Here is a 24,890-nt window from a genome sequence, read left to right on the forward strand (position 1 = left end):
GCATATGTATGTATATATTTATCATGTATGTGTGTAGTGTGCATATGTATGTATATATTATCATTATGTGTGTAGAGTGCATATTGTATGTACTATATGTATCATGTATGTGTGTAGTGTGCATATGTATGTATATATGTATCATGTATGTGTGTAGTGTGCATATGTATGTATATTTGTAATCATGTATGGTGTGTAGTGTGCATATGTATGTATATATTTATCATGTATGTGTGTAGTGTGCATATGTATGTATATATTACATGTAATGTGTGTGTAGTGTGCATATGTATGTATATATTTATCATGTATGTGGTGTAGTGTGCATATGTATGTATATATTATCATGTATGTGTGTAGTGTGCATATGTATGTATATATTGTATCATGTATGTGTGTAGTGTGCATATGTATGTATATATTTATCATGTATGTGTGTAGTGTGCATATGTATGTATATATGTATCATGTATGTGTGTAGTGTGCATATGTATGTATATATTTATCATGTATGTGTGTAGTGTGCATATGTATGTATATATTTATCATGTATGTGTGCTAAGTTTTGTTCATATGTATGTATATATTTATCATTGATGTTGTGTGTAGTGTGCATATGTATGTATATATTTATCATGTATGTGTGTAGTGTGCATATTGTATGTATATATTATCATGTATGTGTGTAGTGTGCATATGTATGTATATATTTATCATGTATGTGTGTAGTGTGCTATGTATGTATATATTTATCATGTTGTGATAGTGTGCTATGTATGTAATTTATCATGTATGTGTGTAGTGTGCATATGTATGTATATATTTATCATGTATGTGTGTAGTGTGCCTTTGTATGTATATATTATCATGTATGTGTGTAGTGTGCATATGTATGTATATATGTATCATGTATGTGTGTAGTGTGCATATGTATGTATATATGTATCATGTATGTGTGTAGTGTGCATATGTATGTATATATGTATCATGTATGTGTGTAGTGTGCATATGTATGTATATAATGTATCATGTATGTGTGTTAGTGTGCATATGTATGTATATATTTATCATGTATGTGTGTAGTGTGCATATGTATGTATATATTTATCATGTATGTGTGTAGTGTGCATATGTATGTATATATTTATCATGTATGTGTGTAGTGTGCATATGTATGTATATATGTATCATGTATGTGTGTAGTGTGCATATGTATGTATATATTTATCATGTATGTGTGTAGTGTGCATATGTATGTATATATTTATCATGTATGTGTGTAGTGTGCATATGTATGTATATATTTATCATGTATGTGTGTAGTGTGCATATGTATGTATATATTTATCATGTATGTGTGTAGTGTGCATATGTATGTATATATGTATCATGTATGTGTGTAGTGTGCATATGTATGTTATATTTATCATGTATGTGTGTAGTGTGCATATGTATGTATATATTTATCATGTATGTGTGTAGTGTGCATATGTATGTATATATGTATCATGTATGTGTGTAGTGTGCATATGTATGTATATATTTATCATGTATGTGTGTAGTGTGCATATGTATGTATATATGTATCATGTATGTGTGTAGTGTGCATATGTATGTATATATTTATCATGTATGTGTGTAGTGTGCATATGTATGTATATATTTATCATTGTATGTGTGTAGTGTGCATATGTATGTATATATGTATCATGTATGTGTGTAGTGTGCATATGTATGTATATATGTATCATGTATGTGTGTAGTGTGCATATGTATGTATATATGTATCATGTATGTGTGTAGTGTGCATAATGTATGTATTATTTATCATGTATGTGTGTAGTGTGCATATGTATGCTATATATTTATCATGTATGTGTGTAGTGTGCATATGTATGTATATATTTATCATGTATGTGTGTAGTGTGCATATGTATGTATATATGTATCATGTATGTGTGTAAGTGTGCATATGTATGTATATATGTATCATGTATGTGTGTAGTGTGCATATGTATTGTATATATTTATCATGTATGTGTGTAGTGTGCATATGTATGTATATCATTTATCATGTATGTGTGTAGTGTGCATATGTATGTATATATTTATCATGTATGTGTGTAGTGTGCATATGTATGTATATATGTATCATGTATGTGTGTAGTGTGCATATGTATGTATATATTTATCATGTATGTGTGTAGTGTGCATATGTATGTATATATTTATCATGTATGTGTGTAGTGTGCATATGTATGTATATATTTATCATGTATGTGTGTAGTGTGCATATGTATGTATATATGTATCATGTATGTGTGTAGTGTGCATATGTATGTATATATGTAATCATGTATGTGTGTAGTGTGCATATGTATGTATATATTATCATGTATGTGTGTAGTGTGCATATGTATGTATATATGTATCATGTATGTGTGTAGTGTGCATATGTATGTATATATTTATCATGTATGTGTGTAGTGTGCATATGTCATGTATATATTTATCATGTATGTGTGTAGTGTGCATATGTATGTATATATGTATCATGTATGTGTGTAGTGTGCATATGTATGTATATATTTATCATGTATGTGTGTTAGTGTGCATATGTATGTATATATTTATCATGTATGTGTGTAGTGTGCATATGTATGTATATATTTATCATGTATGTGTGTAGTGTGCATATGTATGTATATATGTATCATGTATGTGTGTAGTGTGCTTATGTATGTATATATTTATCATGTATGTGTGTAGTGTGCATATGTATGTATATATGTATCATGTATGTGTGTTAGTGTTGCATATGTATGTATATATGTATCATGTATGTGTGTTAGTGTGCATATGTATGTATATATTTATCATGTATGTGTGTAGTGTGCATATGTATGTATATATTTATCATGTATGTGTGTAGTGTGCATATGTATGTATATATTTATCATGTATGTGTGTAGTGTGCATATGTATGTATATATTTATCATGTATGTGTGTAGTGTGCATATGTATGTATATATGTATCATGTATGTGTGTAGTGTGCATATGTATGTATATATTTATCATGTATGTGTGTAGTGTGCATATGTATGTATATATTTATCATGTATGTGTGTAGTGTGCATATGTATGTATATATATATCATGTATGTGTGTAGTGTGCATATGTATGTATATCATTTATCATGTATGTGTGTAGTGTGCATATGTATGTATATATGTATCATGTATGTGTGTAGTGTGCATATGTATGTATATATTTATCATGTATGTGTGTAGTGTGCATATGTATGTATATATGTATCATGTATGTGTGTAGTGTGCATATGTATGTATATATTTATCATGTATGTGTGTAGTGTGCATATGTATGTATATATTTATCATGTATGTGTGTAGTGTGCATATGTATGTATATATTATCATGTATGTGTGTAGTGTGCATATGTATGTATATATTTATCATGTATGTGTGTAGTGTGCATATGTATGTATATATGTATCATGTATGTGTGTAGTGTGCATATGTATGTATATATTTATCATGTATGTGTGTAGTGTGCATATGTATGTATATATTTATCATGTATGTGTGTAGTGTGCATATGTATGTATATATTTATCATGTATGTGTTGTAGTGTGTGCATATGTATGTATATATTTATCATGTATGTGTGTAGTGTGCATATGTATGTATATATGTATCATGTATGTGTGTAGTGTGCATATGTATGTATATATTTATCATGTATGTGTGTAGTGTGCATATGTATGTGATATATGTATCATGTATGTGTGTAGTGTGCATATGTATGTATAATATTTATCATGTATGTGTGTAGTGTGCATATGTATGTATATATGTATCATGTATGTGTGTAGTGTGCATATGTATGTATATATTTATCATGTATGTGTGTAGTGTGCATATGTATGTATATATTTATCATGTATGTGTGTAGTGTGCATATGTATGTATATATTTATCATGTATGTGTGTAGTGTGCATATGTATGTATATATGTATCATGTATGTGTGTAGTGTGCATATGTATGTATATATTTATCATGTATGTGTGTAGTGTGCATATGTATGTATATATGTATCATGTATGTGTGTAGTGTGCATATGTATGTATATATTTATCATGTATGTGTGTAGTGTGCATATGTGTTGTATATACTTATCATGTATGTGTGTAGTGTGATATGTATGTATATATTTATCATGTATGTGTGTAGTGTGCATATGTATGTATATATGTATCATGTATGTGTGTAGTGTGCATATGTATGTATATATGTATCATGTATGTGTGTAGTGTGCATATGTATGTATATATTTATCATGTATGTGTGTAGTGTGCATATGTATGTATATATGTATCATGTATGTGTGTAGTGTGCATATGTATGTATATATTTATCATGTATGTGTGTAGTGTGCATATGTATGTATATATTTATCATGTATGTGTGTAGTGTGCATATGTATGTATATACTTATCATGTATGTGTGTAGTGTGCATATGTATGTATATATTTATCATGTATGTGTGTAGTGTGCATATGTATGTATATATGTATCATGTATGTGTGTAGTGTGCATATGTATGTATATATTTATCATGTATGTGTGTAGTGTGCATATGTATGTATATATTTATCATGTATGTGTGTAGTGTGCATATGTATGTATATATTTATCATGTATGTGTGTAGTGTGCATATGTATGTATATACTTATCATGTATTGTGTAGTGTGTATATGTATGTATATATTTATCATGTATGTGTGTAGTGTGCATATGTATGTATATATTATCATGTATGTGTGTAGTGTGCATATGTATGTATATATTTATCATGTATGTGTGTAGTGTGCATATGTATGTATATATTTATCATGTATGTGTGTAGTGTGCATATGTATGTATATATGTATCATGTATGTGTGTAGTGTGCATATGTATGTATATATTTATCATGTATGTGTGTGTAGTGTGCATATGTATGTATATATTTATCATGTATGTGTGTAGTGTGCATATGTATGTATATATGTATCATGTATGTGTGTAGTGTGCATATGTATGTATATATGTATCATGTATGTGTGTAGTGTGCATATGTATGTATATATTTATCATGTATGTGTGTAGTGTGCATATGTATGTATATATTTATCATGTATGTGTGTAGTGTGCATATGTATGTATATATTTATCATGTATGTGTGTAGTGTGATATGTATGTATATATTTATCATGTATGTGTGTACGTTGTGCATATGCAATGTATATATTTATCATGTATGTGTGTAGTGTGCATATGTATGTATATATTTATCATGTATGTGTGTAGTGTGCATATGTATTATATATTATCATGTATGTGTGTAGTGTGCATATGTATGTATATATGTATCATGTATGTGTGTAGTGTGCATATGTATGTATATATTTATCATGTATGTGTGTAGTGTGCATATGTATGTATATATTTATCATGTATGTGTGTAGTGTGCATATGTATGCAATATATTTATCATGTATGTGTGTAGTGTGCATATGTATGTATATATGTATCATGTATGTGTGTAGTGTGCATATGTATGTATATATTTATCATGTATGTGTGTAGTGTGCATATGTATGTATATATGTATCATGTATGTGTGTAGTGTGCATATGCTATGTATATATTTATCATGTATGTGTGTAGTGTGCATATGTGTGTATATACTTATCATGTATGTGTGTAGTGTGTATATGTATGTATATATGTATCATGTATGTGTGTAGTGTGCATATGTATGTATAATTTATCATGTATGTGTGTAGTGTGCATATGTATGTATATATTTATCATGTATGTGTGTAGTGTGCATATGTATGTATATATGTATCATGTATGTGTGTAGTGTGCATATGTATGTATATATTTATCATGTATGTGTGTAGTGTGCATATGTATGTATATATGTATCATGTATGTGTGTAGTGTGCATATGTATGTATATATTTATCATGTATGTGTGTAGTGTGCATATGTATGTATATATGTATCATGTATGTGTGTAGTGTGCATATGTATGTATATATTTATCATGTATGTGTGTAGTGTGCATATGTGTGTATATACTTATCATGTATGTGTGTAGTGTGTATATGTATGTATATATTTATCATGTATGTGTGTAGTGTGCATATGTATGTATATATTTATCATGTATGTGTGTAGTGTGCATATGTATGTATATATGTATCATGTATGTGTGTAGTGTGCATATGTATGTATATATTTATCATGTATGTGTGTAGTGTGCATATGTATGTATATATGTATCATGTATGTGTGTAGTGTGCATATGTATGTATATATTTATCATGTATGTGTGTAGTGTGCATATGTATGTATATATTTATCATGTATGTGTGTAGTGTGCATATGTGTGTATATACTTATCATGTATGTGTGTAGTGTGTATATGTATGTATATATTTATCATGTATGTGTGTAGTGTGCATATGTATGTATATATTTATCATGTATGTGTGTAGTGTGCATATGTATGTATATATTTATCATGTATGTGTGTAGTGTGCATATGTATGTATATATGTATCATGTATGTGTGTAGTGTGCATATGTATGTATATATGTATCATGTATGTGTGTAGTGTGCATATGTATGTATATACTTATCATGTATGTGTGTAGTGTGTATATGTATGTATATATTTATCATGTATGTGTGTAGTGTGCATATGTATGTATATATTTATCATGTATGTGTGTAGTGTGCATATGTATGTATATATTTATCATGTATGTGTGTAGTGTGCATATGTATGTATATATGTATCATGTATGTGTGTAGTGTGCATATGTATGTATATATGTATCATGTATGTGTGTAGTGTGCATATGTATGTATATATTTATCATGTATGTGTGTAGTGTGCATATGTATGTATATATGTATCATGTATGTGTGTAGTGTGCATATGTATGTATATATTTATCATGTATGTGTGTAGTGTGCATATGTATGTATATATGTATCATGTATGTGTGTAGTGTGCATATGTATGTATATATGTATCATGTATGTGTGTAGTGTGCATATGTATGTATATATGTATCATGTATGTGTGTAGTGTGCATATGTATGTATATATTTATCATGTATGTGTGTAGTGTGCATATGTATGTATATATTTATCATTTATTTATATACAAGCTCATTAAGTTTGTACATAGAGTGAACAAGGAAGTTCGAGCTCAGAGTAATTTATGATTTAAAGAAAAGGGGTGGGATTAAATAAGTGTATACTTCTTCTCACTCCTTTTCAAATATGTAAAAAAAAAAAAAAAAAAAAAAAGTCGAATGCTCATTTGTTTTTTTTGTTTTTTTTATTCTTCATTGTTTTCATTTTGTTATACTAGCCGTTAAGGCTACAGCACTGTATTGGATCATGCTTGCTCTTGTTTTTTTTTTTGGGTTTTTTTGCATATTTGAAATAAAAATATATCAATCAATCAATCAATCAATGTTTAGTGTATAAATATAAGTGTATGAGAAACCAAACTTATGTAAAAAAAAATAAAAGAAACAAAAAAAAAAGGAAAAAGAGAGAGAGAGAGACGGAGAGGACCGGACTTATTAAGAGGGAACGTGCGCCCTCCTGTGGACTTCTGCCGCAACTGCACACATAAAGAAATTCATTATTTCCAAGTGTGCCTTATTTAGAGGATAATAAATACATGTTTACTGTATGAATATTAAATATATGATTAGTATATAATTACATATATGTTTGGTATATGATTATTAAATACATGTTCAGTGTATTAATATTAAATACATGTTTAGTGTATGAATATTAAATACATGTTTAGTTTATGAATATTAAATATATGTTTAGTGTATTAATATTAAATATATATTTAGTTTATTAAAATTAAATACATGTTTTGTATTAATATTAAATACATGTTAAGTGTATAAATATTAAATACATGTTTAGTGTATTAATATTAAATACATGTTTAGTCTATGAATATTAAAAACATTTTTAGTGTATGAATATTAAATATATGATTAGTATATGATTACATATACGTTTAGTATATGATTATTAAATACATGTTCAGTGTATTAATATTAAATACATGTTTAGTGTATGAATATTAAATACATGTTTAGTGTATGAATATTAAATACATGTTTAGTGTATAAATATTAAATACATGTTTAGTGTATTAATATTAAATATATGTTTAGTTTATTAAAATTAAATACATGTTTTTGTATTAATATTAAATACATGTTTAGTGTATGAATATTAAAACATGTTTAGTGTATTAATATTAAATACATGTTTAGTGTGTTAATAATAAATACAAGTTTAGTGTATGAATATTAAATCCATGTTTAGTGTATGCATATGAAATACATGTTTAGTGTATTAAAATTAAATAAATGTTTTTTGTATTAATATTAAATACAGGTTTTGTGTATGAATATTAAATACATGTTTAGTGTATAAATATTAAATACATGTTTAGTGTATTAATAATAACTACATGTTTTGTGTATTAATATTAAATACATGTTTAGTGTATAAATATAAGTGTAAGAGGAACCAAACTTATGTAAAAAAAAAAAGAAACAAAAAAAAGGAAAAAGAGAGAGAGAGAGACGGAGAGGACCGGACTTATTAAGAGGGAACGTGCTCCCTCCTGTGGACTTTTGCCGCAACTGCACACATAAAGAAATTCATTATTTCCAAGTGTGCCTTATTTAGAGGATAATAAATACATGTTTACTGTATGAATATTAAATATATGATTAGTATATGATTACATATACGTTTAGTATATGATTATTAAATACATGTTCAGTGTAGTAATATTAAATACATGTCTAGTGTATGAATATTAAATACATGTTTAGTTTATGAATATTAAATACATGTTCAGTGTATAAATATTAAATACATGTTTCGTGTATGAATATTAAATACATGTTTAGTGTATAAATATTAAATACATGTTAAGTGTATGAATATTAAATACATATTTAGTGTATGAATATTAAATACATGATTAGTGTATAAATATTAAATACATGTTTAGTGTATAAATATTAAATACATGTTTAGTGTATTAATATTAAATATATGTTTAGTGTATAAATAATAACTACATGTTTAGTGTATGAATATTAAATACATGTTTAGTGTATTAATATTAAATACATGTTTAGTGTATTAATATTAAATATATGTTTAGTTTATTAATATTAAATACATGTTTAGTGTAAAAATATTAAATACACGTTTAGTGTATGAATATTAAATAAATGTTTAGTATATAAATATCAAATACATGTTTATTGTATGAATATTAAATACATGTTTAGTGTATGAATATTAAATACATGTTTAGTGTATTAAAATTAAATACATGTTTTTGTATTAATATTAAAAACATGTTTAGTGTATGAATATTAAATACATGTTTAGTGTATTAATATTAAATATATGTTTAGTTTATTAAAATTAAATACATGTTTTTGTATTAATATTAAATACATGTTTAGTGTATTAATATTAAATACATGTTTAGTGTATGAATAATAACTACATGTTTAGTGTATGAATATTAAATACATGTTTAGTGTATTAATATTAAATACATGTTTCGTGTATGATTATTAAATACATGTTTATTGTATAAATATTAAATACATGTTAAGTGTATGAATATTAAATACATATTTAGTGTATAAATATTAAATTAATGATTAGTGTATTAATATTAAATACATGTTTAGTGTATAAATATTAAATACATGTTTAGTGTATAAATATTAAATACATGTTCAGCGTATTGATATTAAATACATGTTTAGTGTATACATATTAGATACATGTTTAAAAAAATACATGTATACTGTATGAATATTAAATATATAATTAGTATATAATTAAATATGTTTAGTGTATTAATATTAAATACATGTTTAGTGTATAAATATTAAATACATGTTTAGTGTATAAATATTAAATACATGTTTAGTGTATAAATATTAAATACATGTTCAGCGTATTGATATTAAATACATGTTTAGTGTATACATATTAGATACATGTTTAAAAAAATACATGTATACTGTATGAATATTAAATATATAATTAGTACATAATTAAATATGTTTAGTGTATTAATATTAAATACATGTTTAATGTATAAATATTAAATAATGATACCCACATATCCACATGACATATTTTCCGTGCCGCGTGCCACAAATGGAGGAGCGACGATCACCTTCGAGAAAGGGGACAATCGCATGGTCACAAGGGACGGTAGCAGGTTTGACATACACCAAAGTGGTCATCTGTATTACTTGCCTACTGTTCAAACTGATATTGATCAATGTAAAGTGTGTCATGATGTACAAACCTGGCATGAAATGTTGGGCCATTGTAATTATGAAGATGTGCAGAAATTATAAGGTGTAGTGAGAGGCATGGAGATAATAGGGAGTGCGGCTAAACCAGCACAATTATGTGAAGTGTGCACAAAAGGCAAATTTACCCAGACGAGAAACAAGGAGCCTGACAGGTGGGCTAAGAAACCCTTGGAGCTAGTCCACACTGACCTAGCCGGTCTCATGCAAACGCCTAGCATCAATGGTCACAAATATGCACAAATATTTACTGATGACTATTCTGGTACCATGATGGTGTACTTTCTAAGGTCTAAGAGTAATGCAGGTCTCGCAACAGAACGGTTCTTAGCTGACGTAGCACCATACAGTGAGGTTCGGTGCATCAGATCAGATAATGCTTCTGAGTATACAAGCAAAGAGTTCCAGGCACTGTTAATAAAGAATAGGATTAGACATGAAACGTCTTCACCCTATTCACCACACTAAAATGGCACGGCCTAGAGAGGGTGGAGAACCCTTCATGAGATGGGTAGACGCTTGCTGTTAGAAAGTAACTTACCTGTTGAACTACGCTGTACAGACGGCAGCCTTTGTACGGAACAGATGCTACTCTAGGCGTACACAGAAAACGCCATACGAGTTGTTCGTAGGGAAAGAACCAAACATTTCCAAAATGCAAACATTTGGATCAGTGTGCTATGCTTACCAGCAACAAGCCAAGGGCAAGCTAGACTCCAGGTGTGAGCAGGGTGTTTTTGTGGGTTATGATAAAAACTGCCCAGACTACCTAGTGTACTACCCAGAACAAGAGAAAGTTCAGAAACACAGATTGGTAAAATTCACAACCAAAACTGCAACAGAAAAAGAAACACAAACATGTGAGTCATACACGGGGTATGGTGATGTAAACCCCAGGGTTAATGAAAGAGAAATTTGTGTTGATGATGACAAGGTTGAAAATGTACCAGATCAAGGTTTACAGGGTGTTTCTCAGACTTTACCTGAACAGACTGAACGCACAGAGTCCCTGACACTGTAAACGGAAGGAACCCACCACGAACCCGGAGGAGGCCGGTTCACTTACAGGACTTTGAAAACATTGGACAAATTTGTAACATGCGTGGACTCTTGCTACAGAGCAGTATGTGACATTCCTCAAACCTACAAGGAAGCGATAATGTCAAACAAATCAGGGCAGTGGAAAAATGCTATGGATGATGAGGTAAAGTCACTGGAGGAAAACGACACCTTTACCCTCACCCATTTGCCACCAGACAGTGGGGGGAAAATGGGTCTATGGCCTCAAGAGTGACATTGACGGAACAGATAAATACAAAGCGAGGTTCGTAGCGAAAGGCTACAGTCAGAAAAGGGAACTGACTACAAAGAGACATTTTCACCCACAGCAGACATGACAAGTGTGAGGGTGATCATGCAAAAGGCGGCACAAGAGGAGCTAGTGCTGCACCGGCTTGATGTGAAGACTGCTTATCTTCACGCTCCGATCGATTGTGAAATTCATATCGAACAGCCGGAAGGCTACGACAAAGAATCAGTCTCAGGTGAAAAGCTAGTGTGTAAATTGCACAAGTCTCTCTACGGCTTGCAACAGTCCGGTAGAAATTGGAATGCAATGTTGCACACATGTCTAACTGAGAATGGTTTTGTACAAAATTCTGCTGATCATTGTGTGTACTTACGAGAGAAGTATTATGAGAACGTGATTTTACTAGTATGGGTAGACCATCTCATCATAGCATCTAAAAACAATGGTGTACTCAACAGTGTGAAAATGATGCTCACTGAAAGATTCAAAATGAAGGATCTAGGAAAATTGAAACATTTTCTGGGAATAGATTTTGACCAAACAAATGGTAAAGTCACAATGTCTCAAGAGAGATATGTTCACAACATCTTAGAGAGATTTGAAATGCAAAATTGCAAGTCCAGAGAGACTCCATGTGAACCAAAACTAGAGTACACAGATGTTGCAGACAAAATGACAGATCAAAGAAGGTTCAGGGAGGCAGTTGGAAGCCTAATTTACTTGTCCACATGCACACGTCCAGACAGAAGTTTTGTGGTCAGGAAGTTATCCCAACACTTTGCTGAGCCAACACAGTAAAATATGTCTTTAGATACCTCAAAGGTACAGCAGAAAACAAGTTATGTTTCAAAAGAAATGAAAGTGAAAAACTGGGATTGAGAGTGTACAGTGACGCTGACTGGGCTTCAGATGTGTCTGACAGGAGAAGCACATCAGGTTATTGTGCTAGTCTAAGCGGAGGTAGCTCTCTAATCTCATGGAAAACAAGAAAACAAGCTACTGTTGCTTTATCCACATGTGAGGCAGAGTACATGTGGTTGGCAGTTGGGGGCGGCATGGCGTAGTGGGTAGAGCGGCCGTGCCAGAAACCTGAGGGTTGCAGGTTCGCTTCCCACCTATTGACATCCAAATCGCTGCCCTTGTGTCCTTGGGCAGGACACTTCACCCTTGCCCCCGGTGCCGCTCACACTGGTGAATAGATGATGAATGAATGATAGGTGGTGGTCGGAGGGGCCGTAGGTGCAAACTGGCAGCCACGCTTCCGTCAGTCTACCCCAGGGCAGCTGTGGCTACAGATGTAGCTTACCACCACCATCGTGTGAATGAATGATGGGTTCCCACTTTTCTGTGAGCGCTTTGAGTATCTAATAATAGAAAAGCGCGATATAAATCTAATCCATTATTATTATTATAATGTATTTACCTAGGACAGTGTGATAAAAAAAATACTTATACTCGTTTAAATAGATGATTTTCTTTGAACTGGGTACCAAAAGTTGTTTATTAGACTCAGAAATGTGACACTCAGCAGGAGATCTCTTATCTGATCAAGGTCTGGCTCCTGTGTCTTTGATGTGACATGTGGACTTTAGTTGACCTGGACATGTGTGTTTTCTCTCCCTGGTACCCCCCCCCTGCTAAACTGTTGCCCTTTCCCGAGTGACCCCCCTCCCCTTCTGGGCAAACGACACCCTCTCCTTCTTCACAGGACTTTGGGTATTCATTCCACTGGTGTACTGTATGTAAATGAGCATGGAGGGTGGGACTTCTGAGAATGTATAATTGTCATGACATATTCTAAAAGATTTAGAACAAGCTGGAACGAACGGATGTGTCGTTCTGGTTTGGTCTCGCTTTGCAAAGCTTGTTATTATTTGTTTGTTACTTTGATAAATTATTTTAAAGCTATTTGTCACTAAAGGATCGTCTTTAAGAAATTTCCACGACAAGTTGGTGTCAGAAGCGGGATCCCAAGAAGATCGCTGTTCCCGTTGGCAGAGGCCGCTGAAATGGACTAATCAACCCGGCAGCACAAAAAAGCTGACTTCTCCTTCCCAGAAATTTGAAAGGACGGGAGAGTTTTCGAGGCCCCTGCGAATCGGACGGCCGTCTCTTCGGGATCACGTTTAACCCGCTGCAACATCGTAACGGTAAATTAATTGAATCATCCTGACTGAAATTTTAAGACGAATCTCTGACATTTGAATTTCAAACAAAAGACGATTCCACAAAAGGTTTTTTTGTGTGACAAAGCTTGAGTGATTTATATGTTTCATACATGGGAAATTAGCCGTTCTTTTCCCGTCTCCCTACGATTTTTAATGCCGGGTTAGAGTCCCTGGGTTAGAGTCCCAAAATGTAGCGCTGGGTTAGAGTCCCTGGGTTAGAGTCCCAATCGTAGCACTGGGTTAGAGTCCCTGGGTTAGAGTCCCAATTGTAGCACTGGGTTAGAGTCCCTGGGTTAGAGTCCCAAAATGTAGCGCTGGGTTAGAGTCCCTGGGTTAGAGTCCCAATTGTAGCGCTGGGTTAGAGTCCCTGGGTTAGAGTCCCAATTGTAGCGCTGGGTTAGAGTCCCTGGGTTAGAGTCCCAATTGTAGCGCCGGGTTAGAGTCCCAAAATGTAGCGCTGGGTTAGAGTCCCTGGGTTAGAGTCCCGATTTTAATGCCGGGTTGGAGTCCCAATGAAAGTAGCCGTGTCTTCCTAAAAACGTATCTATATGCCCGGTTAGAGGCCGGAAGAAATAACACGGATTTAGGGTTGGAGCCGTCTCGTCATAAATTTTAATGGGTTAGAGTCCCGATGATTAACAGTGTCTATAAGGCCGTGAGTGTATGCCCGGTTAGAGGCCGGAAGAAACAACACACATTTTAGTATGTTAAGTTTAAACAAAAAGAGCGGAAAATTAAAACGAGCTCGAATATGTAGTCCAGGAAAGTTAAGCCTGAGGTATTCGATTGTGATTTCCCATGTATGTGCACAATGAAAGAAAATATGTAGAGGGAGCCCTAATGTGTGTGAAAGTATGGGTGAATGAATTGGGATTTCCCAAGACTGGTTCATTTAGGATGAATCAATTGAGTAAAATTAAAGAAAAGTTAGCGCTACAAGAGGTCAACATGCGAAAGGGAAAGACTGTGCGTGTGAAAGATTTGAATTGTTTGAACAACATAAAGAAACATTAGATGAGTGAAGCAGAAAATAAAGAAAAGATCGATCTTGCAACTGATATTTTTCCCAGTACTCTGTTTTCGAGCCAATCTCAGGGCCTGAGTCGCAGTCGAAGGGTTTCTGAGGACTGGACGCCACTTTACCCCACTCTGCCCCCGCACTACGACCAGCAGCAGCAGCACCAGCACCAACAGCAGCACCAGCACCAACAACAGCACCAGCACCAACAACAGCACCAGCACCAACAACAGCAACAGCAGCACCAGCACCAACAACAGCACCCGCCGATGTCACCCCTCCAGCTCCAGCTTCAGCAGCTCCCAACTCTACCCCTCACAACGCCGTTTTCGCCCACTAACTACCAGCGGGCAGTCTCGGGGCACGGCGCAGCAGCCCCGGCGGGGTCCTCCCACTCACATCAGGATGACAATCAAGGAGCATCGGGCTCATCAATTCAACATGTGACCAACGAAGTGAATAAAATGTCTCTGAGTGAGGACAGTGCTGGCAGGACTCTGAGAAGTGGCAGAACCTTCCAGGCTCCGATGATGGAATATCCAGGACCGCAAGGGACTCCCGCTTTGGTCTTACACCAGATGGACCAGGAAATGCGTGAAGCGATCAGAGACTGGCCGTCACCACACAGAGGTGGAGACGCGCTTGCAGCCGCATTCCAGGCTTTCTGTCGGGCATGGCGTCCCACAGGAGCAGAAATACAAAAACTTCTGCTGGTGCATCTGGGACCGGAGCAGTTGGCAAAGATAGCAGCAGAGGTGCACGCGGGACGTTTTGCCCCCTCCAAACTCCCTCTCTTTGTTTAAAATGCCAATTTTCTGCTAGATTTGCTCTCTATGAACTCCAAGGAAAAGATACCCGGCCGGGGGCAATTTTTGAAATAGGTGTCCAAGCTATGGCACGCCGGGGTCCAAATCCGGCCCCTGTTTTTTTTATTCATTTTTTTGCATTTTTGGGACATGGGGGACTTGTGGGACCCCACCAAGGACTGATTTCTGAACACTTTGAGGACTGCCACTGTGAAATGAACGCGGGATGGAGGCAAGAAGAAAGATGGACGTGGCCGTAACTATTGTTTCACGTGCGGAAAGGAAGGTCACCGGAGGCGAGACTGTCCTGAGAATAAACGGGATGGACAGCGGGACTATTGGGGCAGAGCGGATGGAGGCCAACTCAGAAACAATTCAGATTGACTGACCGGCTCGGGACCTGAGACAACGAAACAGATAAGTGTTGCACCCACACCTTCTCACGACAACACCATACTAACCGCTAACCGCAACGAAGACGCACTTGCTTTTACTGATACATTGCTGCTTGCTAAGGTGCAGGACAGAATTAGGGAATTAGAAGAGCGTGAACAGCCAATGATTGGGACGTATGCTTTTTGTGAGGACTTAGCCTATAAGAAAATGCCGATGATTGTGTGTGATGTGGGTGGAAGGTCATTGACGTTTCTTGTCGATTCTGGAGCGACAAACAGCGTAATTCAAACGAGTGAATTCTCTACAAAATTGAGTGGTAGAACTATGTTTTCCACTAGTGCGAGTGGGCAAACTGTCTAGAAAAGTTTTCAATACCAATTCGTTGTACATGGGCGACGGCTGATTGTACAATGACAACAAAACATTTGTTTTTAATGTCTGATCTTTGTCCAATCAATCTGTTGGGTCGTGATTTAATGTTAAAATGGGGTATCGGAATCACTCCGATGCCAGAAGGCCTCAAAGTGGAGAGGAATGCAAATGGGTCGAATTTTGTCTCATTGGAGGTGAATTGTCCGCTCTATATCTATCAGTGGTGGGTAACGACCACTGCTCTGCAGGATCTAGAGAGCACAATATCACCCTGTTTGAATCCAGTATCTGACAGAATTGAATCTGAAAGCATGTATTGTGTGTCACATGTTCACGAAGGTCCGGACCAAGAATATGAAGCTTCATTCTATCATGGTTTGAATGATAGTTTGTTTATTAATGACGTCTATTTTGATGGATGCAAATGTGCAGTTGCAGTAAAATTAACTCCATCACAAGAAATATTGGATCATGTTGAAAATTCCAGTCCGCACATTCCGATAGCAAAAGCTAAATCTGATAATTGGCGGGATTTAAATCCTTTTATGCATGACTGTTTTTGGCAAAGGATTGGCAACCGTGTGCACGCGGGAAAAAATGTATTCTATTCACAATCAGTTGATGCATATAGAATTAATTATGCGGCAAAAATTCATTTGCTACGTTCGGTGCAATTAGCATCTCCGACTGACGAAAAGTATGACGCACACCTGACTTTGACTGCGGTGACTTCTCCGACTGAGATTTCCTCCTTGTTGGCGCAAGTGCCGAGTTGTTTGTGGGCGAGGAACGACAGGCATGGGCTAATTCTGGTGCTGTTTTCCGGGATGGAGCCGGGTTTGGCCCTGACGCCTGAAGCTTTGTATGAATGTTGTCTGTCTATCTGTGTTGGCCCTGTGATGCGGTGGTGACTTGTCCAGGGTGTACCCCGCCTTCTGCCCGATTGTAGCTGGGATAGGCACCAGCGCCCCCCGCCACCCCAAAGGGAATAAGCGGCAGAAAATGGATGGATGGATGGGAAGCCTTGTCTTCCTAAACGCTTGTTTGATTGTTATGTGAAATTGAGTGATGGGTTGGACCATGTGTCAAAGGGAGGGATGTGTCGAGCAGTACAGCAATTCTGGTTTACTAAGGGCTTTTACGCTTTCACAGAACATCTCTGTAAAAGTTGTTTGATTTGTGCTCAAAATAATCCAGGTAAACTTAGACCATTACCACAAGCAGCACACCCACCGCCTAGTAGGGCTTTTGAGCATGTCATGATGGATTTCATTGAACTTACACCCAGTGAAGGGAAAAAATATTGTCTAGTGATGTGTAAATGGTCCTTAGTGTGTGAATGTGAGTATGAATGTTGTCTGTGCATCTGTGTCGGCCCTGCGATGAGGTGGCGACTTGTCCAGGGTGTACCCCGCCTTCCGCCTGATTGTAGCTGAGATAGGCGCCAGCGCCCCCCGCGACCCAAAAAGGGAATAAGCGGTAGAAAATGGATGGGTGGATGGATGGTTGATATGTTTTCAGAATGGGTAGAAGCCTTCCAAGCGAAACATTCTTCTTCCGCTGCAGTGGCAAAAGCACTTTTAACTGAAATTGTGGCAAAGTGGGGCATTCCGAAGAAGTTATGGAGTGACAATGGTTCACATTTTGTAAATGAGGTGATACAGCAATTGTCTGATTATTTGCAAATTGATTTGAGAACTCATTGCAGCTACCATCACAATCCGGAGGTGCTGTTGAAAGAGGAAACGGAACAATTCAATTAAAACTTGCCAAATGTTGTGAAGAGACTAAGCTCAGCTGGCCTAAATGTTTGCGGATAGTTGTCATGTACATGCGTATGCAGGTGTGCACGCGTCATAACCTGTCACCTTTTGAGATTCTGTTTGCAGTCCCCCCTAATGTGGGGATAGGACCATCAGGACCGCCAATTGAGACGACGCTCTGTGAACACGGACTGGTAAGATATTGCATATCTTTAACAAAGTGTTTTGCTAATATTTGAAGGCAAGTCTCTTTGAAGCTTCCGGGGCGAGCGGATCATCCTCTACCCACCATTGTGCCGGGCGACTTCGTGCTTATCAAGAACTTCAGACGGAAGAGCTGGAAACAATGAGGCTGGCTCGGCCCGTTCCAAGTTCTCCTCGTCACCCACACTGCAGTGAAAGTGGAAGAACGGCCGACGTGGGTCCACGCTTCGCAATGCAAGGCGATTTCGGGCCCTGTAGCGGTGGCCGCAGAGGAGTGAGGAGCTGTAAAATCGCTTTTGGCTCCTACGGCAGGATCCGCGGCTGCAGAGACGAGGGTTACACACACCTCCCTCGCATCACATCTTTAGAGAAACACTACTAGTTTGCAGACACAGGTGAAGGCGCTGAGGGCCAAAATCACCAGGACAAATGTGTAGCGGACTCACATAATGTCTCAAACTGCTATGTCTGTACATATATGCCTATAGCGGCGTCCAATCCACATGTCACACCTAAGCCTGTAATGGAGGGTTATAGATATTTTCCCAGGATGTGTTATACCTTTTTGCAGCAAATCTGAATGATACGGTTAAAGCGCATACGGGGACATCTTTGTCTTCGCTTGAAGATCCGAAGTTAGATTTTTATGATCGGTGGTCCGATAATGATACGAATGTGCTTTTTGGTCCAGTTTATATTAGGCCGGGTATGAAATGTGCGTGTTATGCGGTATCTTGGAGCCTTAGAGAGCCGCCAGTGCAGATGGGACAAATTCCACTGATGTATTGTTTAAATGTGACTAGTTCATGCACTACATATCACGGTAACACTAGTTTGAACATTTCACAGGCTGCGCAAGGAGGGGGCTGTTCTCCCTATTTTACAGATCAAACTGGCACGCGGCCTCAGGAGGATGTTCTGTGGCTTTGTGGCTTTAACGTTTATGTTAGATTGCCATAGAATTGGATGGGCCGTTGTGCTATGATAACAGCTGCTGACCACTCTTACATTGTGTCAGCTGTTCCGAGTCATAGGGGTAAGCGTGAGTATGCACCCCATGATGCGATTTGGGGTACAAATGTGCCTGCAGATCTTGAACTTTGGACACCAGGAGAAAAGGTGGCATTGTCATTGTTTCCACAGCTGGGCGTGGGGAAACTCATGCTTAGAATGGAGACGCTGAATCATCGGTTTTCAGGTTTTGTAAATTGGACAGTAACTATTACGGAGGCGAGCAGAGTGGAAATGAAGGCGTTACGGGCAGTGACTTTGCAAAATCGTATAGTATTAGACCATTTGGTAGCGAGCGTCGGAGGAGTTTGTGCTATGCTGAATTCATGGTGCTGTACGTACATTCCAGACAATACTGGAGATGATTCCGTCATTTCGCAGGGTATTCAGAATTTGACTTCTCTGCGAGACGCAATAGGAGAAGATTTTGTGGTGGATCCGTCCTGAGTAGCAACTTGGCGTTCGTGGGTAATGCAAATTGGGACGATTATGCTAGTGGTCTTAGCTCTATTGTTTGTCTTGTCAGTTTGTGTGATTCCGCTGATAAGATCACTAATTACGTGTATGATTTCGTCTACGTTCGTTCAGTACACAGCCTTGGGACAAGGTGAGGTAGATTTCAAGGATGAAAATGAAGATCCGTTCTTTGAGATGTTACTTGATTATAATGTTGATTAGGTTGAGTATTTGTGTGGCGTTTTGTAATTTTATTTTTAATCATGTTATTACTTTCTAAGGGTTATTTGGTGTGTGTTTTTTTCGCTAGTTAGTAATGTTGTTGTTTGTAGTTTATTATAGGTAATAAAAGGGAGGATTGTGATAGCAAAATTACTTGTACTCGTTTTAATTGATGATGTTCTTTAAACGGGTCGCCAAAAGTTGTTTATTAGGCTTAGGAATGTGACGTTCTGCAGGAGACCTCTGATCTGATCAAGCTCTGTCTTCTGTGTCATCCTTCTGGACAAACCACACCCTCTCCCCTTCACAGGACCTTGGGCATTCTTTTACTGGGATACTGTATGTAAATGAGCATGGAGGGTGGGACTTCTGAGAATATAATATTGTCATGACATATTCTAAAAGAGTTAGAACAAGCTGGAACGAACGGATGTGTCGTTCTGGTTTGGTCTCGCTTTGCAAAGCTTGTTATTATTTGTTTGTTACTCTAATAAATCATTTTAAAGCTATTGGTCACAAAAGGATCGTCTTTAGGAAATTTCCACGACAGCAGAGGCAGCAGAAGTCCACAGGAGGGCGCACGTTGCCTCTTAATAAGTCTGGTCTCTCTCGCTCTTTCTCTTTTTCTCTCTCTTTCTCTCTCTCTTGCTCTCTCTCCCTCTCTCTCACTCACTCTCTCTCTCTCTCTCTCTGTCTAGCTCTTTGTCTCTCTCTTGCTCTCTCTTTCTTTCTCTCTCTCTCTCTCTCTCTCTATATATATATATATATATTATATATATATATATAAATATACATTTAATTTATACGTTAAACATGTATTTAATATTTATACACTAAACAAGTTTTTTTTTAATAATTATATATTAAACAGTTGTTTAATTAATAATTATACACTGAATAAGTTTTTAATACTCGTATATCAAACAGTTGTTTAATTAATACTTATACACTAAACATGTAAAGGAGGAATTGGAAGTCTGGGACACTAAATAAGGCACACTTGGAAGTAATGAAGTTCTTTGTGTGTGCAGTTGCAGCAGAAGTCCACAGGAGGGCGCACATTCCCTCTTAATAAGTCTGGTCCTCTCTCTCTCTCTCTGTCTCGTTATGTCTCTCTCTATCTCTCTCACTCTCTCTCTCTTTCTCGCTCTCTTTCTCTCTCTCTCTCTATATATACATATATATATATATATATATATATATATATATATATTTAATTTATACGCTGAACATGTATTTAATATTTATACACTAAATACGTTTTTAATATTCATATATCAAACAGTTGTTTAATTAATACTTATACACTAAACATGTAAAGGAGGAATTGGAAGTCTGGGACACTAAATAAGGCACACTTGGAAGTAATGAATTTGTTTGTGTGTGCAGTTGCAGCAGAAGTCCACAGGAGGGCGCACATTCCCTCTTCAAAAGTCTGGTGCCCCCCTCCCCCCACATAAGTTATGTGTCTAGTTTTATCAGCCAGCCCTATTGGCCATTGTCCTACTTTTTTAACATCAGTCATGTGTCTATCATTATATATATTGTATTGTTTTACAGCCCAGCCCTATGTATTTTTTTCAAATGACTATTTTTTTAATTGGTTTCGATTTGATGTATTTTGCAATATATAGTGACATCGTTTAATCGCCCAGCCCTATCGGCTTTTTTCCATTTTTTCTATCTATGTGTCATGCTATTAAATTGATATATCGGTGTCAGCCAGCGATCCTTGGTCCGCTTCCGATGGTGCGGAGGCTTGGAGGCGTGTGTGGACTAATGGAGGGGGTGTTTCCACCAGGCGTGTATGGAGGCCTATTTCATTCAGGGGAGGAGCCAGAAATGATGACGTGAGAAGCCCCGTGACCGCTTCGGGAAGCAGTACAGATTTGCCGGGAAATTCGACAAGTGATAAACCGCCCAAGCTCCATCGAAAATGTTGTCTTTTGAGTCTTGTGGTCAGTTGGGAATATGGAGAGAGAATAAAAACAGTTTTTTAAATGCCACTAGAATCAAAGAAGGATGACAAACTGAATCAAAACAACAAACTTGATGTCCATTTCATAACCATTAGATTACTGATTGTTGTTGGTAACGTCAACAAAACTTTGATAGCACAAAGGTTGGCGCGTTGGCCTTTTATTCTACAAGACGTGAGTTCCATTCTTGGCAACGTCAGTTCCCAATTGTGTTTATCAATGGAAAACAATACACTTATTAAAGTAAAGCTTTCTGTATTAATTATTTTCAAGCAGCTACCAGAAATCCATAGCTGGATAAGGGAGAGGTTTTTGAAATAATAAAAAAAAGAATCACCTATAACCAAAAATAGAAATGAACTAAATCTCCTCTGTTCTGTACATCATTGTCCAAGTGACATTATATTGTCATCTTCCTCTTTATGCCATTTCCTCAAGGTGACAGAAAAACATGATACAACCTGCCTATCATGTGATTCTACCATGTTGGCAAAATACAAACACACAATATATTGACATATATAACACATAAAACATGGAATTAGAAGTGAACAGTACCCATCCCTACCAGCAAGTGTTGTTGTACTGGAAACTAATTTACAAACACAACTTCATCACACACAATACTCCACTATGGAATTGTTCTTATATTAAAATGAGAAACAAATCCATCTTTGTACAGCAATGGTTTGAAAAAGGCATTTGGTCACTGATGCACTTATTGACTGATAAAAATAGTTTATTATTTGAAGATTTCATTAAGCACAACCTGCAAATAAAAAATATTACAAAATTTAAAAAGGCTTTCATTCAAAATATTCTAGTTACTGCATCTTTTTTTAATTCTTTACTATTTCTTCTTCTTATTATTTTCTCTGGAACAAAAAAATACTCATAACTTTTGTTTCCATTCTTTCTAAGGCAAAAGAGTTAATCACAGAAAAATAAAGATGGAATTGAGCACTTAAAATAATATTTTGGATGTTGTTTTGCAATTGAAGACAACACTTGTTGGTTCTGTGATTGGGAAACACAATAAACAGTTTATTTTAAGAATGTATGCAAAGTAAATCTCTGTGGGATGATGTACAATATTGGCTTTTGCCTGACACTCCAAACATTGACTGATATTGATGTTGTTTTGGGGATGTTGAAAAAGAAAAAAAAAAAATACATGAAAAATGTTTAAAACACAATACTGGATTTATTTGATGTATCCACAAATGTAAGTTTGTAAAAACAAAACCATCCTTTCACATTTATACTTCATAAAGGTCTGGGGACATACATATAAAACAATCACAACACAATCAAATACAGAGTAATAAATGAAGTGGTCCAGAAGATGTTTCAGATGTGAACCAGTACATATGTATATCATATAAAGGTGATAATCTATGGGATTATTAACAATTACAAATAAATTATGTAATACTTCAATATTTCATATGAATCTGAAATTGCATGATGATATCTATCTATATATCTATATATCTATATATCTATATATATATATATATATATATATATATATATATACATATATGTATATATATATATATATGTGTGTGTGTGTGTGTGTGTGTGTGCGCGTGTGTGTGTGTACATACACACAAAATGTTTTTTCCATGTAAAATAAGTCTCGTACTGTTTACTCAAATTGTTCTTTCTTTTTTTTTTAAATAAATTTACACATTGTTGCATATTAAGGCATGTGCTGGACTGAAAATAGCACTAATATAAAATATCTAATCTATAAATGTAGAAGCACATTAAGAATATTGTTACTCAAACAACAATGTCACCAGAGGTGGGTAGTAACACGTTACATTTACTTGAGTAACTTTTGGGATAAATTGTACTTCTACGAGTAGTTTTTATGCAACATACTTTTACTTTTACTTGAGTATATTTATAGAGAAGAAACGCTACATTTACTCCGTTACATTTACTTGAGTAACTTTTGGGATAAATTGTACTTCTACGAGTAGTTTTTATGCAACATACTTTTACTTTTACTTGAGTATATTTATAGAGAAGAAACGCTACTTTTACTCCGTTCCATTTATCTACATTAAGCTCACTACTCGCTACTTTTTTTTATGGATCTATTAATGTTTATTTTGGTTAATGACAGAGCTTCAAAGTAGGAACTACGCATGCCTGCGTTTCACCAATCACATACAGTCACTGGTGAAGTTGGACCAATCAAACAGAGCCAGGTGGTCACATGACCGTGATACGTAAAACCCGACTTAAACGTGTTGACAAACTTATTGGGGTGTTACCATTTAGTGGTCAATTGTACGGAATATGAACTGTACTGTGCAATCTAATAATAAAAGTTTCAATCAATCAATCAAAAGTTTAAAGGAAAAAATACACTTTTTATTTCAACCGTACTTCCCGTCAAAAGCCTAAAGACTGATCGCACAGTTCCTGTTTTCACAATAAAAGCGCCGCTCCATCGCGCCTGCATTAACAAAATAAGAGTCTCCGAAAGCCAGCGCAAACAAGCTAGCAAGATAAGGAGATTGCCGCCAATGTATTTCTTGTAAAGTGTATAAAAACGAATATAGAAGCTGGACAAATAAGATGCCAAAAACCAACGACTTTCATGTGGTATTAGACAGGAAGGAGCAACTTTTTTTCTCCTCCATTTGAAAACGTGGACGTCTGATTCCAATC

The 24,890-nt window shown here is 35.4% G+C and overlaps 1 long non-coding RNA gene across 1 annotated transcript; it reads left to right on the top strand.

The window, feature by feature from the left end:
* Nucleotides 1-17,557: 17,557 nt before the first annotated feature.
* Nucleotides 17,558-20,732, top strand: LOC133547152 (uncharacterized). The gene is made up of 2 exons (XR_009805349.1): nt 17,558-18,524; nt 18,588-20,732. It is a non-coding gene; the product is annotated as an uncharacterized LOC133547152 (long non-coding RNA).
* Nucleotides 20,733-24,890: the final 4,158 nt, after the last annotated feature.

Source organism: Nerophis ophidion, unplaced genomic scaffold, assembly GCF_033978795.1.
Source record: "Nerophis ophidion isolate RoL-2023_Sa unplaced genomic scaffold, RoL_Noph_v1.0 HiC_scaffold_75, whole genome shotgun sequence".
Lineage (NCBI taxonomy): Eukaryota > Metazoa > Chordata > Actinopteri > Syngnathiformes > Syngnathidae > Nerophis > Nerophis ophidion.